This window comes from Rutidosis leptorrhynchoides, chromosome 5 (assembly GCF_046630445.1).
Source record: "Rutidosis leptorrhynchoides isolate AG116_Rl617_1_P2 chromosome 5, CSIRO_AGI_Rlap_v1, whole genome shotgun sequence".
In the NCBI taxonomy this organism is placed as follows: Eukaryota; Viridiplantae; Streptophyta; class Magnoliopsida; order Asterales; family Asteraceae; genus Rutidosis; species Rutidosis leptorrhynchoides.
Genome location: NC_092337.1, coordinates 29366438 through 29373556, shown reverse-complemented (window position 1 = coordinate 29373556; position 7119 = coordinate 29366438).

Genomic DNA, 7119 nt, shown 5'->3' with positions numbered 1-7119 from the left:
AGTTTCTTATGTATTCGTATTCAAATTCATTTTCATTCATTTTTATACCAAAATTATTTTTCAAAAAATACAAAATAACACAATTAAAAAAGGTCAAACAAGTCCATATTTTTACTAGAAATATTCACAACGATGTGGACTAACAAAATAAAGAGAGATCTTTACAAAAAGAAGATGCAAATAAAATGATTGATCCATGTATAGAGTCATATATCATTTTAATGTATATTTTTTTTGTGGACTTAATATTCTTCTATAAAAAACTTAGTAACTATAGAGTAAAATTTTCATGGAAATGAATCCTTAAGGAATTTTTCCTCAGTCGAGTCAATAGATACGAACTAATTTCATTATTTTATTATTATTGAATATTGAATATATAACTAACAGCCATCTTTAATTTTCTTATGTTCATATCTATTAAAAGGTCTTAATTTCTTATTTTTTCCCCCTCACTTTTATATATTTCAAGAATTATTATCCACAAAATATTAAAGTATATCCTCAAAATGCTTTAATTAGGCCAACCAATGGTGGCCACGAGTTTAAATCTGGTGGACCTTTGATAAGGAACTTGTTTCATAGATTTTTTACGTGCATGTATGTTGATTGAATTAGATCTTATAGATAATACTCCGTACAATATAGATATTCATAGTAAGTTGAAAACCAAATTAAAGGAAAAACATGTGTACGACTCTATTGAGTCGACAACAATCATCAATTTATTGGCGACTTGACTGACTCTTAGAGCCTAAAGTAAATTCCAGTCAAGATTTAAAACCCGTGGAAATTTGATTCTACCATTTTCATGGCGTCTAATTATTTTTATTTTATATTTTTTTAGTCTTTTAAAAACTTTTTCCTACTTAAAGGCCGTAGGTCCTCTCGGAAGCAATCTCTTTATCCGTCGAATAGAGAGAGAGATGACTTCCTCTACTTTTGAGAGTGTTTGACTCTGGGTGGAGAAATGACTTGTCTTTATTCTCGGATAGGGGAAGGATTGTCTACATCACACCTCCCCCATACACCACTTATGTGGTATTAGGTTTTGTTGTTGTTGTATCTATCATATGTCATATTTTTAAGTCCTGAATCATCAAATGTGTTTTAAAGTATTATACTGGTGATAAGCATTATAGTATACAACACTTTAAAGTATGAATCACGGACAAAGACCAATCTCACCCGTTATTCATTTGTGTCATCAATAACACTATTGTCTAGCCGTTAGTTAGTTATTCAAAATTCACCATTCTAACGACCCGCCAAAATCGCTATTGACGCGGTACGTTATCTACGGTCCCACAGCGAGGTTTCGACCTCTATATGATACGTTTTGATAAAACATTGCATTCATTTTTTTTTTTTAAAACATACTTTCTATACATAGAAAGTTTACCAAAATATAGACATATCCCAAATATATATGACAACTTATACAAAATGACTAAATCATCAATTTATTTAATAACAGATTATAACAATAATATTTGAATGCAATGTCTTTTTGAAAATATGGCATAAAACACTCCATGCAGCACCTTGAGCAAATAGCAAGCAGACAGCGGAAGCACTTTTGAAAAACCTGAGAATAAACATGCTAAAAGTGTCAACCAAAAGGTTGGTGAGTTCATAGGTTTATCATAACAATAGTTATCAATAGTTTCAATAGACCACAAGATTTCCGTTTATAAATATATGTACACTCGCAAGTGCATAAAAGTATTCTATAAGTTGTAGGCACCCGGTAACAAGCCTTAACATTCATATTTTACCCTCTGAAGTACACCAGATCATGTGTGTTTAAAATAACCTCGAAGTACTAAAGCATCCCATAGTCAGGATTGGGTTTGTCAGACCCAATAGATCTATCTTTAGGATTCGCGCCTACCGTACATAGACAAGTAGTTTAATGTTACCAAGCTAAGGGTATATTTCTGGTTTAAACCCACATAGAATTAGTTTCAGTACTTGTGCCTATTTCGTAAAACATTTATAAAACAGCGCATGTATTCTCAGCCCAAAAATATATATTGCAAAAGCAATTAAAAAGGGAGCAAATGAAACTCACCTTTGTAGCCCAATAAACAATTCACGTAGATGTAACCAATACTCGGAATGCAAGTAACCGTAGACCTCATCCTAAAGAATATATATTGGTTAATAAATGTCTAACAAGCTAGGTCAGGTCATAGGGTTCGTATAGTCCTATTGTTCAAGTCCGACTCATAAATTTAGCAAAATTTAGCAAAAGTCAACAAAAGTCAACGCAAGTCAAAGTAAGTCAAATGTAAGTCAAACGCAAGTCAAACACAGTCAACATGGTTAACACAAGTCAACAACCGCATAAAATTACACAAGTTGGTCAAGTAGTCAAACATAGGTCAAACTTAAGTTATTCATTTTTACTTAGAAAAATTTATATTATTTACATATATGTATTTTTTAGTATTTTGCAGCTGATTCCGGGTCCTACCAATTTTGATATAATACCTTAGGTCATGACCATTGGAAATTATGTCATCCCACCTTTCTATAGACAGTTTATTTGACAAAAACGGAGTTACTATTTTAAAGTTATGACCTCGCGAAAACAGTCTCCCGAAACATAAAATGCTGATAAAAATTTTGTTAAGTGTTCAAAATCAGCAACGATTGCCCATATTCTCGCTTGTTTTATACCTATTTAGACTCAACAAAATTATACAAATAATATATCGTTTTAAAGTTTGTCGCAAATACTTTCAATACCAAATAATAGTTTTTATCTAAACTTAACTGATTTCAACTTGCAAGTCCTCAAAGTAGGTCCGAGAGTCATTTTGACAATTTTGTTAAAATACTAAAATTTTCGGTTGACGATCCAATTTTGAATCCGGCTGACCTGACTTAACCAAATTTTTATCACAGCTCAAAAATGACATTTTAGATGTGTTGGTGATTTTCGTTTTCCAAAATTATGCATATGGGTCAATTTATGCACGTTTGATCCGAATGAGTCATAAAACTTTCTTTAAACCAAATTTGACCCAAACTCATTTTTAAAGCACCAAAACTTGCAAACATACTTAAATCAATATACGGGATGTGTTACATACCTTTGGTTCTCAAAATTTCGCATATGGGTCAAAGTAGGCTCGTATGACCCAAATGGATCATAAACACCCATTTTGACCAAAACATGCCACAACTTATTTTTTAAACACCACAACTTTTAAACTTACTTAAATCGACGTTTGGGAATTTTCTACACTGATCGTTACCCATTTTGACCCATTAAACCCATTTGGTCAAACAAAGTCAATTGCACATAATATTTAGCTTAAATAATGTAGTCAACTTCCAGAATTTTTATAAAAATAAGTACAGGTCCGTTTGACTTAAAATACACGCCAAAATCTCCGTAACTAAAAGTCCTAAAACATATCCAGAGATCAGACTTTAAGTCATAATAGAAAAATCGCAGCAGTCTCAAATGCGCCCGACAGTTTTTCAGAAAATTTTCAGCGCGCTCCAGTTTTGTAAATTCTGCCATTTATTCTAGAAAAATGAAAACGACGAACGGCCAATTGGAGATGGCCACAAACATCTCAAATAATCACTGGTAAATAAATCTAAGCAATTCATATAGCCAATTCGTACAGTTTTATAAAATACTACGGACTTCCTGATTTGGATAGAATTTAGACATGTTGTTTTGTAACACATATAACGCATAGCAAACAACGTTTCAAAAGCTAACATACAAATGACATATGTGCAAAAACATGTAAATAACCACATACCAGAAGCACAAGTCCTAAGTCCATCTACAAATCAAGTTATGTCATTCGCTGCAAATTTTTTTGGACAGATTCAATTCGTTTCAGGAGGTCATATTCGAACGCATATAACCGAACATCTAGGAACAATTAGCATGCATACTCTACATGAAAAGTGAAGTACTAATCATATAATTTTCAAAAATCCTTAGCTCATAATCCAGAAATCAATTTAAATGGCGTTTTTCATCTGTTTAAAACGTTGATCAACAAAAGTCGGTTCTAATAATCAATTAAGCATAACGGGAGTTTTAAAAATCCAATTAACATGATATCCGAGTCTATCTTGAGTGTTTTTCACTTGTCTTTTCAACCATGTAACATACATAAACCAATTCATCACCAATCAATACCAGTTTTCAGATTAATGCATAAAACACAACGATAATTCAATTGATCATAACTTGAGTTATACATAGCGAAAATATGCGATTCAAAAGAGCAAACTTATTAATTTTTTACAAGGATTGCATTTATAATTATTTCATAAACTGAAAATATCATGTTCATATCAGTAGCATATGTAGCGACCCGACAAAATCGTCATTGACGGCGCCTTCTACTTAGGTCCCGTTACGTGGTCATAAGTCTTTAAAACAACGTTTGACTAAAAGATATGTCGCATTCATTTCAAATGTAAAGATTGTTCAAAGTTTACAAGAATAGTTCCACCACAAGTTACGATACAAAGTTTTAAGTACAAATGAAACTTATGCGACACAATTTAAAAGTAGCCAAAAGACGCTCCATGTATGCATATATATACTCGACATCCAATGCAAGTATCAAAATAATGAGCGGAAGCATGTATCATGTATCGTTCAAGGACCTGAGAAAAACATAGAAATCTGTCAACGAAAACGTTGGTGAAATCATAGGTTTAAGTAAGTAAGTACAAGTGAACCACAAGATTTGCATCAATGAAATAATAGTAGTACATTCCAAAAGTTTGTTTCACGAGCACCCAATTATCAATGCTTAACATTCCTTCCATTGAACCCCATCACTTAGTGCTAGAACATACACTGTTTCTCGAAAATATATTTCATTCGTAAACGGTAGCGAACCGTTTGAATGAGGGTTTGTCAAACCCATATGGATCCATACAACATAAGTTCTCGCTTACACCCGGCAAGTGTAACTAATGATAATCGAATTGAGGATTTTGTTCTAAACTCGTATGTAGAATGTTTGTTTTCCTGTACTTGTGTTCACTTAGTAAAAGAAATGTTTATGTTTTCTCATCCCAAATGTAAGTTCAAAAAGAATAAAAGTGGGACTATGATCTCACCTTGAGTGCACGAGTAGTAAAGTACTTCAACAAGTAAACGTGTGCAAAGAACAATGCTAGTCTTGACCTAAACAATAGGTTGTATCAATAACGGTAAACACGATAGGTCAAAGATGTTCAATTAGTCCTATGGCTCGTTACGACTCGATTATGTAGCATGTGAAATCAAATTGTCAAGTTTCATGCAAGATACAAGTATATAAACAAGTTAGGAAGGTTGCATAATCATTTGGTTAAGTTTGACAAAAAGTCAAACTTTGGTCGGTCAAAGTCAACGAAAAAGTCAACACGTTCGGGTCGGGTCCCGAACTATTTTTCTGAGGTTTTTAATCATGTATGAGCATGTTAGAACAAGTTACATGTGAATCGGAGGTGCGTAGCATAGCAAACATTATTCGAAAATTGACAAAGTTGGACAGACCACTTTGGCGCGCCGCGCGGGTATATGGCGCGCCGCGCCATTACCTGTGCAGAGAATTCTGGCAGTTTTTAAGTTTTATGCACGAACCTAACTTCAAACAATCACCATTTATGATCCGCAAACAATCAAGACAAGTATCTTATACCGTTGGGAAGGTAATTTGACGAGGAAAACAACTAAACACATTTCATCAATCAATCTACCTATTACAACAACCAAAACCGCATCTAATGCTTAACATTAACCGCATACAAGTTCATAAATGCAATTCAATGATTCGGGCAACCAATTTACATGAATGATATGCCGTTTCGAAGGTAATCAAGTATACAATCCAATTAAACACTTACCAATAATAATCCATGGCATTCAATGCATCAAAAGTCCATTTCAAGTTCATCAAACCCTAACCCAAATTCACCAAAATCAATAATCAAGTTCATGAAGTTTTCTAAGGCAACCTACACATCAAATTGAAGCTAGTGATACTAGGAACACAATTAGAACATGAACTTTTAACATCTAACAACATATGATCATCCAAAATTCAAGAACAACACACCAAAATTCAAGTTCATGCTAGTTACACTAAAACAACGAGATCGAGCATATAAATTACACGCACGACATCACAATGAGCCATAGACACTAACTAACACCATTTCAAGTCAAAAACACGAATTTAGAGAAATCTAGAGTTTTAGAAATGTTACCCAAACGAGATGAAGTTGGTACCAAAATGAAGAGGATGAAGAGAGGATTACGAATATGTAATTTATTTTGTTGTAAGCCTCCTAGATCGGATTTAGATGATGATTGAATGAATTTGGTAATGGTGTGTGTGTTCTTTCTAGAGAGAAAGAGAGAGAGATGGAGATGATAATGAATGGGTGAAAGGGGTTTGACCCTTTAACCTAGTCAAGGGTTTGATCCCTTGTCAAGTTTAGTCCCTCAACTTTCGTTCGGGTGCGTGAATTACCTAAACGAGATAATTTAAAACGCGTATCAACGGGAGATGTTATAAACATATAACGGACTTTATATTAGTATAACGGTAAAGTAAATGGAAAAAGGCAGGATGTTACATTACCTACTCCTTAAAAGAAATTTCGTCCCGAAATTTAAGTAGGCGTAGTAGTCGTTGTTTCTTCCTCGAGATCTTGTGTTTCCGAATTCACGAATAGATGAGGATACTTCCTTTGCATTTGATCTTGCCTTTCCCAAGTAAACTCGGGTCCCCTTTTGGCGTTCCAACGGACTTTAACAATCGGGATTCGGCTTTGTTTCAATGTCTTGACGGAGGTGTCCACAATTTCAACCGGTTCCTCCACAAAATGAAGTTTGTCATCAATAGTAAGTTCCTCGAGAGGGATGACGATATCGGGTTCGGCAAGACACTTTTTCAAGTTAGATACATGGAAGGTAGGATGAACGGAGTTCAATTGAGGAGGAAGATCTTAACGATACGCAACGGTTCCAATACGCTCCAAGATTTCGAAAGGACCAATATACCTTGGATTCAGCTTCCCGCGTTTCCCAAAACGGATTACACCTTTCCAAGGCGCGACTTTTAACATTACTCG